We start from the raw sequence: 17,400 nt of genomic DNA on the forward strand, positions 1-17,400 counted from the left end.
TTAGAACAAGGCTTTAAATTCCCACCTTCTCTATGTGACTGACAAGCACGAGCCCCAACCAGGTGCAGCAATAGCGTGGCGCGGAGGAAACGGGTGTATCTTGACTAGCGGAAGGCTGGGCGTTCTAGTCATACCGGTGATTAAACAGTATTGGTGTGGTGAGGGATAGCAAGCATCGTGAAGCCTATCTTGACTGTTAGATGTTACTGTGAGTATTCGTAAGAGAAAACTTATAGTAAGTACTAGGCTTTGAGATTCAAATTAAAAGTTGAAATTTTAACATGGCAGCCTTGCTGGTCAAGGAAGGAGCAGTGCCCATACCTTCCTAAATACTGGAAAACTCTTTCACACAGAATTGTCATAATTGGATAGAACCTTTTCATCCCTACAAGGTTGTTTGACACACATCAATGCTAATTTTTCGTGCCAGGATGGAGAGGATGTAAGAAAAATAAAGGTGCTCTGTTATGCCTCATTAAGGAATGCCAATAATGACTAAAGAGTCTGCAAAACAGTTTATCTCAAGTTTCAAAAGGTTAGAGACACCGAATTGGTTCAGAGTGAAACAACGTTTGTGTGAATCCAACAGGTATTTAAGCCGAGTAATTTCATGTTACCACAATCTTTGAAATTAAAAGGACATAAAACCAAAATTTGACTTTAAGATAACTTTTACTATAAACATATTTAAAGTACTTTGTGACCTTTTAGTCAGATTCATAAACATTAAAACAGTTAACTGAAAAAAAGTTTTAGAACACATTTTAGTGTTGATTGCTTTTCAGAAATACTGAAATAAATTTAGAAGTCAGGGACAAGGGATTTAAAACTCTTCATTCTAATACATTTACAGTAGAGGAAGCAAACGTGGAAACTTGCACAAAGTATATTTAGTTTTAGAGCATCCTGAGTGAAACGCCAAGAATAAGGCATCAAGGAATTGTGATAAGGTCAATAAGGATAAAAACTCCTTTGACCTATCCCTAGAGAGCCTCTTAATTAGCTGTTCATTTCCAAAGGCATAGGGATCACCAGGCTTGACAGGATCTTGAGAAATCTTGTCTGTTCCCTTGTTAGCAGCAAGATTCAAGTACATGGCTGGAAGTACAGCCTACAGATAGAATACTTCAAAATATACAATCCCAAATTGAGCAACTATCTAATTCAAGCTACTCATCCTCCTAATTAATATACATTCACAATCTTTGCAATTTTAGCATATTTTCTTTGCCTCTGGTTCTCTTATTATTGGAGGATAACTGTAACGTGTTAGCTAAAAGTTTTGTTTCTGTACTAAATTAGCCACCAGCTTCAGATCATTTGTTTTTCATCAAACTGTGAAGGACTTTTTCAAATATGCAGGACATTTGTTTGCAACACATTGGGGAATGCTTTTTACATTAAAGTATACCATACTTAATATTTGTAAATATAGTAAATTACTAAGGTACTGCTCATTCCTTTCTTTGCCGCCATTGATTTTGAAATTCCTTTTTGTTACTTGATCCCTGTGGCCCTAAGACACAATTAACTGATATATATGTTCAAATTTATTTCAATGTGTGTCTCCCTATGAGTATTTATATGTGTCATATTGGTGTACTTGAGGCTTAGTGTAACTCCTGGTATAGATTAATTGTTCAGTACAGTTGTTCCCCTTTGTCCAAGACAGATACATTCTAACACCCTAGTGGAAGCCTGAAACCTTAGCATTTGATTTTAGGAAAAATATGTTCAATAGTGAAAAATGGCTAAGCAAACATTTCATTTTTTAAATTAAGTTTATTAGTACATTTTAGGTATACAATACAGTTACATTCATCATTGGGATCTTGTACCTTTACATGATGTATCTTGGTTCTTATTTTTTCCCTATTCCCCTGCCCTCCCTTCACCCCCTCCACCCTTCCCTATATACAAAGACTTTGTTACCATTTTTTCCTTTTCTCATGTTTTTTTTCCCCTTCTTTCCTTTCCCCTACCCCTCCTACTTCTCCTACTCCTTTAGACCTTTTCTTCCTATTTCAGCTATTAATTATACATTTCGATCCTTATTTACACTTTTAGTTTTTCACACTAGAGAAACTATTCTGTATTTACACATTTGTCCTATTTATTTCACTTAAGAGTATGGCCTCAATGTGCATTTATTTAGCTATAAATGTCTCCAGTTTCTCGTTCTTTATGGCTGAGTAGTACTCCATTTTATTAAAAAAAACAAAACAACCCACGTCCTCTTTATCCAGTCTCCCCTTGACGGGCAACTGGGCTGTTTCCAAGTTTTAGCTATTACAAACTGTGCCACTATAAACATGGGTGCCTGTATATCAGTGTGGTATGATGCTTTTAATTCTTTTGAGAAGATACCCAGCAGAGGAATAGCTGGGTCAAATGGGACCTCTAATCCTAGTTTGTTGTTGTTGTTTTTGGTACCAGGGAGGGGCTCAAACTTGGGACCTTGTGCTTGTGAGGCAGGCAGCAGCACCACTGAGCTAAATCCCTGGCCCTAATCGTAGGTTTTGAGGTATCTCCATATCGATTTCCACAGTGGTTACACCAGTTTGCACTCCCACCAACAATGGAAAAGGGTTCCTTTCTCCCCACAACCCCGCCAGCATTTGTTGTTGGTTGATTTCTTGATAGCAGCCATTCTTTCTGGGTGAGGTGGAATATCAGTGTTGTTTTCATCTGCATCTCTTGAATGACCAGTAACATTGAACATTTTTTCATATGTTTATTTGCTATTTCTACTTCTTTGTGTGAGAAATATCTGTTCATTTCAGATGCCCATTTTTGGATTGGGTCTTTATATTTGGGGGATATGATTTTTTTTTGAGTTCTTTATATATTTTAGATAATAGACCTTTATCTGAGGAACAGCTGGTAAAATTTTTTTCCCACACTGTAGGTTGTCTCTTAGCTCTGTTGATAGTTTCTCTTGCAGTGCAGAAGCTTTTTAATATGATGAGATCCCAGTTGTTGATTCTTTGTGCTAGTTCCCGTGCTACTGAGGATTTGTTCATAAAATCTTTTCCTTTGCCAAGGTCTTCAAGAGTTCTACCTAACTTATCTTCCAGCAAGTTTAGTGTTTCTGTTTTAATATTTAGATCTTTAATCCACTTCGACTTTAGTTTAGTGCATGGTGAAAGATAGGGGTCTAGTTTTAATCTTTGGCAGGTTGAAATCCAGTTTTTCCAGCACCATTTATGAAAGAGGCTCTCTTTTCTCCAGTGAGGGTGTTTGGCTCCTTTGTCAAAGATGACGTAGCTGAGTATGTATGGAGTTGTTTCTGCATCTTATAATCTATTCCACTGATCCTCAGGTCTGTTTCTTTGCCAGTACCATGCTGTTTTTATCACAGTGGCTTTGTAGTATAGTTTCAAGTTGGGGATTGTGATACCTCCTACCTTGTCTTTGTTGCCTAGAATTGCTTTTGCTATTCTAGGTCTCTTCTTGTTCCAAATAAATTTTTGGAGTTTTTTCTCTAGTTCTGTGAAATATACTATTGGGATTTCAATTGGGATTGCATTGAATCTGTATAGCAGTTTTGGAAGTATGGCTATTTTCACTGTATTGGTTCTTCCTAACCAGGAACAGGGGATGTCTTTCCATTTTCTTATATCCTTTTCAATGTCTTTTTTTAGAGTGCTGTAGTTTTCAGTGTAGAGGTCATTTGCTTCCTTCATTAGATTGATTCCTAAATATTTCATTTTTTTGGATGCTATTGTGAAGGGAATTGTTTCCCTAATTTCTCTCTCAGTGAGACTGTTATTTGTGTACAAGAAGGCTATTGATTTTTGAGTGTTGACCTTGTATCCAGCTACTCTACTGAATCTGTCAATTAAGTCTAGAAGTCTTTTGGCGGAGTTTTTTGGGTCTTCTATGGTAGAGTATCATATCATCAGCAAATAGTAACAGTTTAACTTTTTCCTTTCCTATCTTTATTCCTTTTCTTTCTTTCTCTTGTCTAAGAGACAGAAAGTTTCTTGAAGTTTTTTCTGCTAAATACTAGTCCCATATACACTGTGGTTCAGTTTTACTACAGATTTTAGCGATCTTAGCATATGATTTTTCCTCTTTCTTTATTGAGAATTTTCATCCTTTCACTTAAAGGAAGTACTTTACATCTTTTCTTTATCACATCCAAATAACTAGTATCACTACTCTTGTACTTTGGCACCACTATTAATTAAAATAAGGGATATTTTAACACATGTGCTGTGATACCATGACAACTCTGACAATTAAGACGGCTACCAAGTGACTAATGGGCACGCATCATAGATACCATGGATATGCTGAACAAAGGATGATTCATGTCCCAGACAGGATGATGTGGGATGACACAAGATTCACTACACAACTCAAAACTGCATGCAATTTAAAAGCTATGAAGTGTTTATTTCTGGAATTTTCCACTTATACTTTCAGATCATGGTTGACCAGAGGTAACTGAAACTGTGGAAAGCAAAACCATGGACAAGAGAGGACTACTATTTTGCTTGTTGAGCTCAATTTATTTGCCTAAAGTGAGCAGAATTTTAAATAGAAAAAAAAAAAGGAAACAAGTTGGTACTGTTGGGGAAAAATTGTGATAGACAGTAGGAATACTATACCTATTTCCCTTAAAATAATGAATTGTGTCTATTACTGTCTTTGGGGTAACAAATTCATAGTGCTCAATTTTTAAAGTTGTATAAATATTGCTAGTCTCAATTACCATTCTCATGAATGATACTCATAGAAATTAATTGTACCTACTAAATGCTAAGCACTCTGGATGACATTGGAGGTACAAAGATGAACCAGATGAAGACACTTACACAAGAAAGCTATCCAATAAAGCTGGTGTTTGTACATTTTTCCTCTGCTACTTTTTTTTCAGTACTGAAGATTAAACCCAGGGCCTTTGCACTGAGCTACATCCCTGGCCGGCAGCCTTCCCTCTTTTCTTGAGACAAGGTCTTGCTAAGTTGCTAAATTCCCTAGACTAGGCTTGAACCTTTGATACTCACCTCAGCCTCCCAAAGTGCTGGCAAAAAGGGCCAATTTTTGTGGATGGCTTTTTGTGGATTTTGGAAAGCTACCAACTGGCTATAGAGAAACCAGTTGCCAAAGTATCACCACTTCAAGGGGTCTTCTAGTCTCACATCACTGCCATCTTGGACATAAAACTCCTCTGTATGGCCACGCAACATGTTTTCTGCATCCTGTTTCATACAGTGTGACACAATGACTATTTTAAAAGTATGTGTGTATAAGGTAATACAACCAATTAGTTCCTTTAGGGGAAAGGGTTGGATTCAGTGTCAGAAACAGTATAAATACTTAAAGTAGTATGAACTTGTTTTAAAGTAGTATGAATGACTCGCAAATGATAAGTGAAAATTCTTAACTTAAAAAATACATGAATAGCAACTTTAATATGCTTGATGTATTTAGGGAAGACATGTTCAATAGTGAAAAATGGCTAAGCAAACATTTGTTGGTGTTTGTTCTGCTAAATACTAGTCCTATAGGATGTTCTTTGTTAAAAGTTTCCATTGTTAAATAAGTTGGTATAATTAAAATAATGATTTGCTGCCTTACCACAGGCCCAAGAGCTATGAGGTCAGTAGATCATGGACAGGAACATCAAAACTGTCAGCCAAAATGAACCTTTTATCTTTATAATTATCACAAGTATTTGATTACAGTGAACATAAAATTAACACAATATACAAATAATCGTATGTTATGAATATCTATAGTATTCAGTAGCATGTTGTACAGGCTTGTAGCCTAGGAGCAGTAGGCTATACGATATAGTATAAATGTGTAGTATTGAGTAAATAGACTCTATAATGTTTATACAGTAATCACCTAACAACACATTTCTTAGAATGCAACTGTGTCATTAAGGGACAAATACCTGTATGTGAAATTGAACTCTAAAAGGAGAATGGGACAAGGAAGTATTTCATGAGATGATGACAAGAATTTCCAAAAACAATGAAGGATATCAAACTACAGATACAAGGTTGGAGAACCTTGTATATTGCTGTGTAAAAAATTATTCCCAAGTTGAATGGCTTTAAATAACAAAATCTCCCTCTCTCCCTGCCTCTCTTTTTTCCTTCCACTTTTTGCAATTTTGAGATTAAATCCAGGGCCTTCACTCTGAGCTACATCCCTCACCCACCCCCTTTTTAAAATGAGATAGGTTCCCAAACCTTTTTATTTTTTATTTTGAGACAGGGTCTTGTCTAATTTGCTGAGTTGCCCACACAGGCTTGAACTTGTGACCTTTCTTCCTCAGACTTCCAGTGTTGGGATTGTAGGTGTTCACTACCATTTCTAACCAACTAACATTTCTTATGCCACAGTTTCTATGGGTCAGAAATTCAGGAGTGGCTTTGCTTGGTGATTGACTCACTCTGAAAAAACCCAGGAAGATATAAGCTATAATACTTTTAGGACTCAGTCTTTCAAATTACTATAATTACTTCTATCTGATTGTATTTATTAAAAAGCAAATTACTATGTCTATCTCACTGAAGGAGAGGAAAATTAGGTTCCCCATCTCTGCTTCAAAAGTGAAGGAGAAATGAAGACTTTTTAAAAGAAAAAATGATTTATTACATATATGTATATGCAAGTCAATAAACAATACATCATGCAACCAATGAAAGATAAACCTCATATGATCATTTCAATAGATGCAGAAAAAACTTTTGATAAAATTCAACATCCCTTCATTATGAAAACTGAACAAATTAAGTATGGAAGGATTGTACTCCAGCAAAAATAAAGGCTATATATCACAAACCCATAGCCAATATCATACGGGCTGGGGAAAAGTTAAAACTATTTCTTCTAAGATGTAGAAGAAAAGAGTGTCAATCTTACCACTGTTATTCAACATAGAACTAGATGTTTTCGAAGAATTATGAGAACTCACAGGTTTCTCCCTTTGGATTTAGGTATATTTTTCATGGTGGTAAGGTGGTGGCATTTTATTAGACATTAGATATGTGGATATCTGCCAGTATTGATGATTTAATTTCAACTGCTTTTATGGTTAGATGGGGGCATATTACTGAGTTTTGACCAATGGACGGTGAGTAGAATTGATGTGCACTATTTCCAGGTTATGTCCCTAAAACCTGCAGGGTCCTCTGTATTCTCTTTCTTCCTTGTCTGCTGACAAGATATGGAGAATTCAAGGCAGGGCTTTGAGGCATAAAGAAAGCCAGAGCTACCAGATTAGGAGTTCCTATTCTGAAATCCACAGACCCCCAAAAGAATTTATGTATGGAAATCAAGGAGCCCATAAACCTGACTATGGAACAAAGAAAATCACATATTTATTCCTATCAAGCTTTATCTGAAATTAGAATTTAGAAATGTGAGAGAATAACCATGTGTTTAGTCTACTATTTTAGCCATCTTTCCATTATTGTAATGAATACCTAAGATTATCAATTTATAAAAAGAAAAGGGTTACCTTGGCTCACAGTGTTAGAGGTCTCAGTCCATGATCAAATGGCACTCTTGCTTTGGGCCTGTGGTGAGGTAGCACGTCATGGCAGATGCATGTAGGAGAGCAAAGCTACTCACCTTACAGCCAAGACAAAAAAAGAGGAAGAGGAAGGGGTCAGGGTCCCACTTGCTCATTGGAAGGAATATTCCCAGTGACCTGAAGAAACTCCCACTGGGCCCCACCTCTAAAAGTTCTACTGCCTCCCAATAGCACTGCTCTGAGGAGCAAGCCTTTAACACATGGACCTTTGTGTGATAGCTATTAATCCCTAACTCTATCTGTATATCTTTTAATATATTAATATATTTGAGGTATGATAAAAATACAATGAATATTTACATTTCCAAAAGTGTATTACTAAAATAATACCCCTAAAATACTTCCTTCTTACTTTGAACATATTTATCCCATTATTCTTGCACTTTCTAAAGCAGTTGCAGAAGTACTCTTTCTGAGTATCTTTAGTTCCTTGGCTGCCTGGATGTCCTGAATCAATGTAAAACATTTACTTTCATGGTTATTTTGACTTGGGGAAGATCTAGAAGTCACCTGGTGTCAGATCTGGTGAGTAAGGTTAATGAGAACACAGTGTATTTTTTGCAAGCCTGCCTTTCTGTTGGATGTCATTCAGCAGCAGCATTCACTGTATATTTGATCAAACCTGCATTTTTTTTTATGAATACGTTTATCGGTCTTTATCTGAAAAATCCTCATAGAAGATTTGGTTTAACTCTTGGCACCCAACTCCTGAACTCTGAGGAACCTTTCCTTCTTTTGTGCTACCCAGTCTTTCTTCTTGGTTAGGGATATTTTGGCATGGTTCCACTTCTTTTTAATGTCTCTCTTTGATTTCTTTTCATAGACTGGATGCTCTCATATAGCAGCATGAGCTTTCTTTTTTTATTTTTATTTTTTTATTCATTGAGTGACTTTATTGGTACACTTTAGGTATACAATATGATGGCATTCATCATTGGGAATTTGTACCTTTACATAATATATCTTGGTTCTTATTTTTTCCCCATTCCTCTGCCCTCCCTATAACCCCTCCCCCCGTCCCTATTTACAAAGACTTTGTATCCATTTTTTCCTTTTTCTCATATTTATTCCTTCCCTTCTTTCCCCTACCTTTCCCACTTCCCCTTCCCCTTTGCCCCTTTTCTTTCTATTTCACATTATCTATTATACATTTTGATCCTTATTTACACTTTCAGTGTCTCATACCAGAGAAACTATTTGGTATTTACACGTGTGTCCTATCTATTTCACTTAAGAGTATGGTCTCAGGGCCAGGGATTTAGCTCAGTGGTTCTGCTGCCTGCCTCGCAAGCACAAGGACCCATGTTCAATCCCCAGTACCAAAAAAAAAAAAGAGTATGGCCTCAGTGTGCATCCATTTAGCTATAAATGTCTCTAGTTTCTCATTCTTTATGGCTGAGTAGTATTCCATTTTATTTTAAAAAACACATTTTCTTTATCCAATCATGAGTTGATGGGCATTTGGGCTGTTTCCAAGTTTTAGCTATTACAAACTGTGCTGCTATAAACATGGGTGCACATATATTGCTGTGGTATGATTCTTTTTAATTCTTTGGGGAAAATACCCAGCAGGGGAATAGCTGGGTCAAATGGGACCTTTAATCCTAGTTTTTTGAGGTATCTCCATACTGATTTCCACAGTGGTTGACCAGTCTACACTCCCACCAACAGTGGAGAAAGGTTCCTTTTCCCTCACAACCCTGCCAGCATTCGTTATTCATTGATTTCTTGATAGCAGCCATCCTTTCTGGGGTGAGGTGGAATCTCAGTATTGTTTTCATTTACATCTCTCCAATGACCAGTGATTTTGTTGTTGTTGTTGTTGTTTTTTTTGTGGTGCTGGGGATCAAACTCCGGTCCTTGTGCTTGCGAGACAGGTGGCGGAACCACTGAGCTAAATCCCTGGCCTGACCAGTGATTTTTTAAAAACATTTTTTCATGTTTATTTGCTGTTTCTACTTCTTTGAGAAATGTCTGTTCATTTCAGATGCCCATTTTTGGATTAGGTCTTTAAATTTGGGAGGTCTGATTTTTTAAGTTCTTTATACATTCTAGGTATATAATTATATATATATCCATATAGACCTTTTTCTGAGGGCAGCTGGTAAAATTTTTTTCCCACATTGTGGGTTGTCTCTTCACTCTATTGGTGGTTTCTCTTGCTGTGCAGAAGCTTTTTAATAAAATGAGATAGCACTTGTTGATACTTTGTACTAGTTCACATGAGACTGAGATTTGTTCATGAAATCTTTTCCTCCACCAGTGTCTTCAAGAGTTCTACCTAACCTCTCTTCCAGCTGGTTTAGTGTTTCTGTTTTAATATTTAGATATTTGATCCATTTCAATTTTAGTTTAGTGCATGCTGAGAGATATAGGTCTAGTTTTAATCTTTGGCAAGTTGAAACCCAGTTGTTCCAGCACCATTTATTAAAGAGCCTATCTTTCCTCCAGTGAGGGCATTTGGCTCCTTTGTCAAAGATGAGGTGGCTGAGTGTGTCTGGAGTTGTTTCTGCATCTTCTAATCTGTTCCACTGATCCTCAGGTCTATTTCTTTGCCAATACTGTGCTGTTTTTATCACAGTAGCTTTGCAGTATAGTTTCAAGTTGGGGATTGTGATACTTCCTACCTTTTCTTTTTTGCCTAGAATTGCTTTTGCTATTCTAGGTGTCCTCTTGTTCCGGTGAATTTTTGGATTGTTTTCAGCATGAGCTTTCTTATACATCTTAAAGTTACATTGTTCTTTATATACTGAGAGAATTGTTTCTTGTAAGCATCTTCATGTTCTTCCATTAGGTAACGCATATCATCTGCAATGTTCTAACCTATGATGTGCTTCTGGTATATTTTGTATTGAACTCCTTGCTTTCAGAATCATAACCACAGAATTGTTTGGCACTGTGAGGGATAGACAAGCCTTCATCCACACCATCCTTTAGGGTTCCAAAAGCCTTATTGCCAGTTGTAGTTCTGGCAAGGCCTGCATCCATATAGCAGGTGAAGGGACCAGGTTGACCATCAATGCTTTCCACACTGTAAGAATCTCCATTTACCTCCACCTGGCCTTCATAGATCTTATCTATGCCAAACCTATTGAGAAGCCTGTGGGCCAGCAGGAGGCCAATACAATATGCTGCAGCATAATTTGTCAGGTCAACTTTCACTTCGTATTTTGGTACTTCAGGTGCATATGCTGTGCAGACTATCATATCCCCTTCAATATGGGTATGTGCAATCTGACAAATGATATCTCTGTTAGTTACATGAGCTATCATCTTATATTTAGGGGTGTTGTACTTATTTTTGTCCTGGATCACCAGGAGTTTTGAGCATAGTGATCAGTTTTGCTCTCTTCTTCTAAACTTCACTTGGTATCTCTTAAAGTAGGCCTTATTCTTGACAACTTTAACAAACCCCATCCTGTGGAATAGAGACCTGCATCTGCTCTGCACAGATCTGCAGGCCCAGCAGTGCTACAGGGGTAAAAGGCCAGGAACTCACACCTGTATTTTTGATCACACTCACCAACTGCCATAGAAAATGGCAAGAACAATGAGATAAATGTTCAAAACAGGAGGGAGTATTTTGAAGGGGATTAATGGCATTGTGTCTTTTACTGTAATACATTTAAACACATTTTGATCAATCCTTGGAAATGACTATATGGAGGAAGAATCTGGGTATCATGTAGCAAAAATGATGTTCGCTCTGCCTTGTATATCTCTCTTGAAGCCATTGGCTAAGGTGTTAACTATATACAGAAGATTACATAGAAGGCTCTTGAGTGACACAGCTTTATGTGAGAATCTAACATTGCCAACAGTACTTTACCCATGTTCACATGTGACCCTGGAAGTAACCTCTTTACCAGCTCAGTTTCAGGCCTAGTACTTCTCTTCCTTAGATGTCTCCTATGGGTAAATGTTACCTTAAGACAGTACCCATTGCCACATACCTTACTATAACCAACATAGCATGTCGTGGATATCTTACTCCTACTGGAAAGATTTTTTTCCTTTTTTTCTTAAATGTAGCCTAGAAACTCAGCATACTTTATCTTTCACCTATAGACCCCACTCCTGCAACTCCTAATGGTGCACATCAGTTTGAGCAGAGCATTGGCACTGAGGCTCTGACTAGCAATTCAATTAAGACATTGTAGGCTGACTTTTCTTTAAATGTGTAGGTTATCTTTGATTTACCTTTGTGTATTTGAATCTACAGACTATTTAAATATATACATTTTAATCTTCACATTTTTATGCAAATCTTTTTGGGACATGAAAATAAATCTATGTTTTAAAAGAGAAACTTGGGAAAACCTTGTGATGAAATGACATTCTGAAATATTTATTTTCAAGTACACTGGCTAAAGTAATCTATGATCTTGGTCTCAAAGGATTTTTTGTGATTAAAATATATCAGCTGCTGTAGACTGGTAATGCCATTAACAAACTATGGATGTCATAAATATAATTTCTCAACTTAGACAAGTGTAGTTTCTAGCATTTTTGACATCAAACACCCTCTTATGCATATATTATCTCAAAATATATTTGCAAGTCCAGTCTTACTTAACTTTCTGTGGTCTCTTAACTTTTAACTGTCTGTGAGGCAAGCTTTCTTGCTGTGTCCTTAAGTCTTAATTGTTCTCCCACTTTTCTTTAGCCACGCAAGATTTGCAGTCCTTTTATAGGTTAGCTCAAGGTCTGTAAATGACAAAAATACTTATTCTTACACGCCTTCCCAATTTACCAGATTCTGGCAGGTGTGGTGGCACAAGCCTGTAATCCCAGCACTTGGGAGGCTAAGGCAGGAGGATCACTATGAGTTCGAGGCCATCCTGGGCCACATAGTGAGTTCAAGACCAGCCTGACTTGCATAGTGTGAGACCCTGTCTCAAAAAAATAAAAAACAAAGACAAAATTAATTTACCAAATACCTTATTTGTATTTTTATTTTATATAAGCATTTTATACAAATATTTATATGTGACTTTGGAAATTTTACTTAGCCCTTTTAAATGACAATGTCCTCCATTTGTTGGTTAGTGCAGTAAGACTTGGCTCATGTGAATGTTTTAAGGATCCAATGGGATGTATGCATAATACTCAGCACAGTGGCAGTCAATGAGAAAATAAATAAATATTATTTATTATTATTTCTTTAAAAGATTGTGGGCTTATAAGATCAGAGGTCATGTCTTTTTAAAAATTATTTTCCCATGGTAACTACCCCCATGTTAGATTTTAAAATATTTGCTCAATGAAGTTATTGAATAAGATCAAACAATTTTCATAGCTGTATATTAAGTGTTGGAAGAGATTTTATTTCTGATTGCTTAATTCATCTTTTTAGGGCTCTCCTGTCTTTCCACTTGATTGCTTTTAATCCAGATATTATAAATTTGTTTATCTCACTTTTTTCTAGCAATCTTTTCTCCTTCTCATCCCAAAGTCAAACTTTTGTATCCCGTGATACATTTGCTGGTCAGTTTTTCCCCAGTGTTGTGGGAGTCATTCTACTATTACCTAAAGTTACTGTAAACATGAAATTCGATAATGTAAAAAAATTTACCTGAACAGTGATTAACACATACAAGCCTTCTTTTTGGGTCACTTTTCTTGTTACTTGACTGTTTCCTTTCTTTGATCCTCATTCATATTTCAATCCTTACCTTTTTTATTTTTAGCTATCTATTACTTTAAAAAGTAAGCAAGCAAAAATGTACTTGATACTCTTGTTTCCTCTCCCAATTATTTTCCTCTCCCATCTTTAATGGTCTTTAAGTATAAATTCTGCAAAATTCCTCAAGGTCAGAAAGTATCTTTGGTATATCTCCTGGTTGTCTAGCAGAAGTTTTTCTTGCTATTTTAAATTTAAGGGGAAAGCTTAACCTACTTCCTGTGTTAAGTTTACTCACTACTCCTAGTTGTTGAGGTAATTAGTGTTTATCTCTTTTCTCAATTATGAACTTTACTAATGCATATAAATATTAGCACACTGTGCACATAACAAGTTCACAGTAAAACTGGATACTATCATTCTTATTGTCATCTTCAGCTATAGTTCTAATGTTCGGATTCTGTTTTTAAAAATTCTTCAATATATAATTTATTATTTACAGTGTTTATTTTCATGTCCATTAATACTTGTTTTGTATAGTTGGGGGCATTCGTATTTGGTGCATATATATTTAGGATTGTCATCTCTTCCTCTTGGATTGTTCCCTTCACAAGGATGTAGTGACCATCTTTGTCTCTCTTAATTAGTTTTGGTTTGAAATCTACTTTGTCTGCAAATAAGATTGCTATGCCTGCTTTATTCTGGGTTCCTGTCGCGTGAAGAACTGTTTTCCATCCTTTTACTTTCAGTCTATGGATTTCCTTTTGAGTTAGGTGTGTTTCTTGTATACAGCATATTGCTGGGTTTTGCTTCTTAATCTATTCTGTCAGTCTATTTCTTTTGATTGCTGAATTGAGGCCATTAACATTGATAGTTATAATTGAGAGATATTGACTCATCCTTGTCATGATGTTTTACTGTTGTTGGCTCTTTTATTTCTTATTTTCCCCCCTTTCCCTTTAGTGCCTTACCTTGTGTGGTATCTTGTCTCTGTTGGGCCTCACGGAGTTGTGACCTTCATTTTGGAAAAACTGTATTTCAATCTGCCAAAGATTAAAACTAGACACATACCTATCACCATGCACTAAACTAAGATCGAAGTGGATTAAAGATCTAAATATTAAGACAGAAACACTAAACTTGCTGGAAGATAAGTTAGGTAGAACTCTTAATGACATTGGCATAGGAAAAGACTTTATGAACAAATCTTCAGTAGCATGGGAGCTAGCACAAAGAATCAACAACTGGGATCTCATCATACTAAAAAGCTTCTGCACTGCAAGAGAAACTACCAACAGAGCTAAGAGACAACCTACAATGTGGGAAGAAATTTTTAGCAGCTGTACCTCAGACAAAGGTCTACTATCGAGAATATATAAAGAACTGAACAAAATGAGATCCCTCAAATTCAAAGACCCAGTTCAAAAATGGGCATCTAAAATGAACAGACATTTCTCAGACAAAGAAGTAAAAGCAGCAAATAAATGTATGAAAAAATGTTCACCATCACTGGTTATTCGAGAGATGCAGATGAAAACAACACTGAGATTCCACCTCACCCCACAAAGAATGGCTGCTATCAAGAAATCAACCAATAACATCCTGGTGGGGGTGTGGTGAGAAAGGAACCCTTCTCCATTGTTGGTGGGAGTGCAGACTGGTGCAACCACTGTGGAAATCAGTATGGAGATACCTCAAAGAACTAGGACTACAGGTCCCATTTGACTCAGCTATTCCCCTGCTGGGTATCTTCCCCAGAGAATTAAAAGAATCATACCACAGTGATATATGTGCACCTATGTTTATAGTGGCACAGTTTGTAATAGCTAAAGCTTGGAAACAGCCCAAGTACCCATCAACTGGAAACTGGATAAAGAAGATGTGGTTTTTATAAAATGGAGTACTACTCAGCCATAAAGAACGAGAAACTAGAGACATTTATAGCTAAATGGATGCATATTGAGGCCATACTCTTAAGTGAAATAAATAGGACACACGTGTGTAAATACCGAATAGTTTCTCTAGTGTGAGAAACTGAGAGTGTAAATAAGGATGAAAATGATTAAAATGAATAATTGATAATTTGAAATAAGAAAAGGTCCAAAGGTGTAGGGGTGGTCAGAGGGGAAGGGGAAAGGAAAGAAGGGAAAGGAAAAATTATGAGACAAGAAAAAAAATGGAAACGAAGTCTATGTAAATAGGGAAGGGTGGAGGGGTGAAGGGCGCACAGGTAATGAGGAAAAAATAAGAACCAAGATACATCATGTTCAAGTACAAGCACCCAATGATAAATGTAAATGTATTGTATACCTAAAATGTACCAATAAAGATATAAATTAAAAAAATAATAAAATGTTTATTTTAAAAATATAAAATATTTATTATAGTTCAAGTATTGTGTTTTTATTATGTCATAAATGATGCAGAAGAGTGTCAAGAAAAGCCACAAAAACAATGGAAAATATGGAGAAATAAGTAAGTAGAATTATTTTGAAAAAACAATGATAATACAAATTCATGATCTTATTTAAATATCTTTGTATAACAACATAGCAAATAGATGTTTTCTTCCTTTATTTGAGATCATAATGAGAAAAATACAAACTGTGATTTGAGGGCTTCTGTCCTTGATATTTAAGAGTGATGGAAGGAAATTTTTCTTCCATTCTTAAAGGAGGTGAAAAAAGGATTATTTTTAAAAACAGTAAGATTTACTGCATAGAGGCAAATCTCTTCTGATCCTGTAATTGACTCAAATATTTTCCAAATGTAGTCTTGTAATTTGTCTCAGAAATATTCAAAAACACATGTAGAAAAAGAAAGAATACAGAGTTCTCCAGTTAAAATAAAAAAGAAACACATACAGAAAGTTTTGGGGGGGCTGAGGATGTAGCTTAATGTTAAAAGTGCTTACCTAGCGTGCTCAAGGCCCTGAGTTTCATCTCCAACACTGAAAAATTAAAGATTTAATGGGCTGGGGATTTAGCTCAGTGGTTCTGGTGCCTGCCTTGCGAGTGCAAGGTCCTGAGTTCGATCCCCGGTACCAAAAAAAAAAAAAAAAAAGAAAAACTAAAGATTTAAGCATAAAGATATCTAAAATATCCAATTATGTATGTTTAAAAACTAGAAATTTCTTATGTAGTTATTCAAATGACATTTAAGGACTCAAACAAAAGAGGAAATAACTTATGTCAAAAATAATAGGTGAAAATTAAAGGGTAAAAATCTGAACCAGGAGGATTGCAAGTTCAAGCTTATCCTGGGCAACTTAGTGACACCCACCCTGTCTCAAAACAAACAAAAATAATAATACAAACAACTGGGGTATAGCTCAGTGTGAAGGTCCTAGGCACAATTCCCAGTACAAAAAAAAAAAAAAGATAAACTACATATCCTGTTAAGTATAGGAATAGTGCATAGAAAAAAGACTAGAAGATTTACCAAAATATTAACTGTGATTGGTTTAGAATGATCTTTTCCTGTATTTTAATTTTCTACAACTATGAACTGTTTGAATAATGAAGGAAATAGAAAAATAATCAATGGTCTAGTATAAACTGCTTACCTTACAAGTTGTTCAAATCCGTTGAAACAGAGTGTGAAAAAGTGTGTTGTAAACTATAAACTGAAATAGTAAGGTAAATTATTGCTATTATCAATAACTGAAAGATAACATAATTCATATTTTGAACTCTCACTTGGAGAGCTCTTTTAGTCAATTTTATGCAATTTATTTTTGTCAATACAAATGGGTTTCCAAAACACTTGGAAAATTTCCATGAAGATAATAAATTGTGTTATCTGCTTTGTTATTGTTTTGAACTGTTCAATGATGATAATAAACAAAACCTTTTAAACTGGTCTTACTTCCTATCTTAAACCCAGGCAACACCAGCATCTCCCTCTAAAGAGAGAAATGAAAAATGACAAAGAAAAAGGAAAAGAAAAATGGAAATTTAAAAGTTTAACATATGCTTACAGCAACTTTCTCTATCAAATGAGTCTGTTAAATGATAGGCAAAAAAAATACTATACCAAAATTTACATGAACAAATGTATACCTATTAAGCAACACATTAACTGCAAGTGATTTCATATGTAAATTACCTATAATTTGAATGCAATTTTCTAAATTTTTTTAATGTGAGTAGTTCCAAAAGTTCTTTGGTGTTTAATAACATGTGGTATTATTAAGACAGTTGTTAAATTGCAGATG

At 35.7% G+C, this 17,400-nt stretch overlaps 1 long non-coding RNA gene and 1 pseudogene across 17 annotated transcripts in view; one reads left to right on the top strand and one right to left on the bottom strand.

Annotated features, from left to right (window-relative positions):
- Nucleotides 1-7: 7 nt before the first annotated feature.
- LOC110346238 (uncharacterized) overlaps nt 8-17,400 on the top strand; it is a 118,597-nt gene continuing 101,204 nt past the window's right edge. For 6 of the 17 annotated variants that reach the window (XR_002390159.2, XR_002390158.2, XR_002390163.2 and 3 more), the window contains exon 1: nt 9-208. This is a non-coding gene — a long non-coding RNA (uncharacterized LOC110346238). Of the gene's footprint in view, nt 209-17,400 lie in introns of all 17 variants that reach the window. The other 11 variants (XR_015445770.1, XR_015445778.1, XR_015445774.1 and 8 more) reach the window with 5 other exon arrangements.
- On the bottom strand, nt 7,937-11,841 carry LOC101705270 (large ribosomal subunit protein uL18-like; annotated as a pseudogene).

Source organism: Heterocephalus glaber, unplaced genomic scaffold, assembly GCF_053883595.1.
Source record: "Heterocephalus glaber isolate CG9 unplaced genomic scaffold, H.glaber_assembly_v1.0 deba00001662, whole genome shotgun sequence".
Taxonomy (NCBI): domain Eukaryota; kingdom Metazoa; phylum Chordata; class Mammalia; order Rodentia; family Bathyergidae; genus Heterocephalus; species Heterocephalus glaber.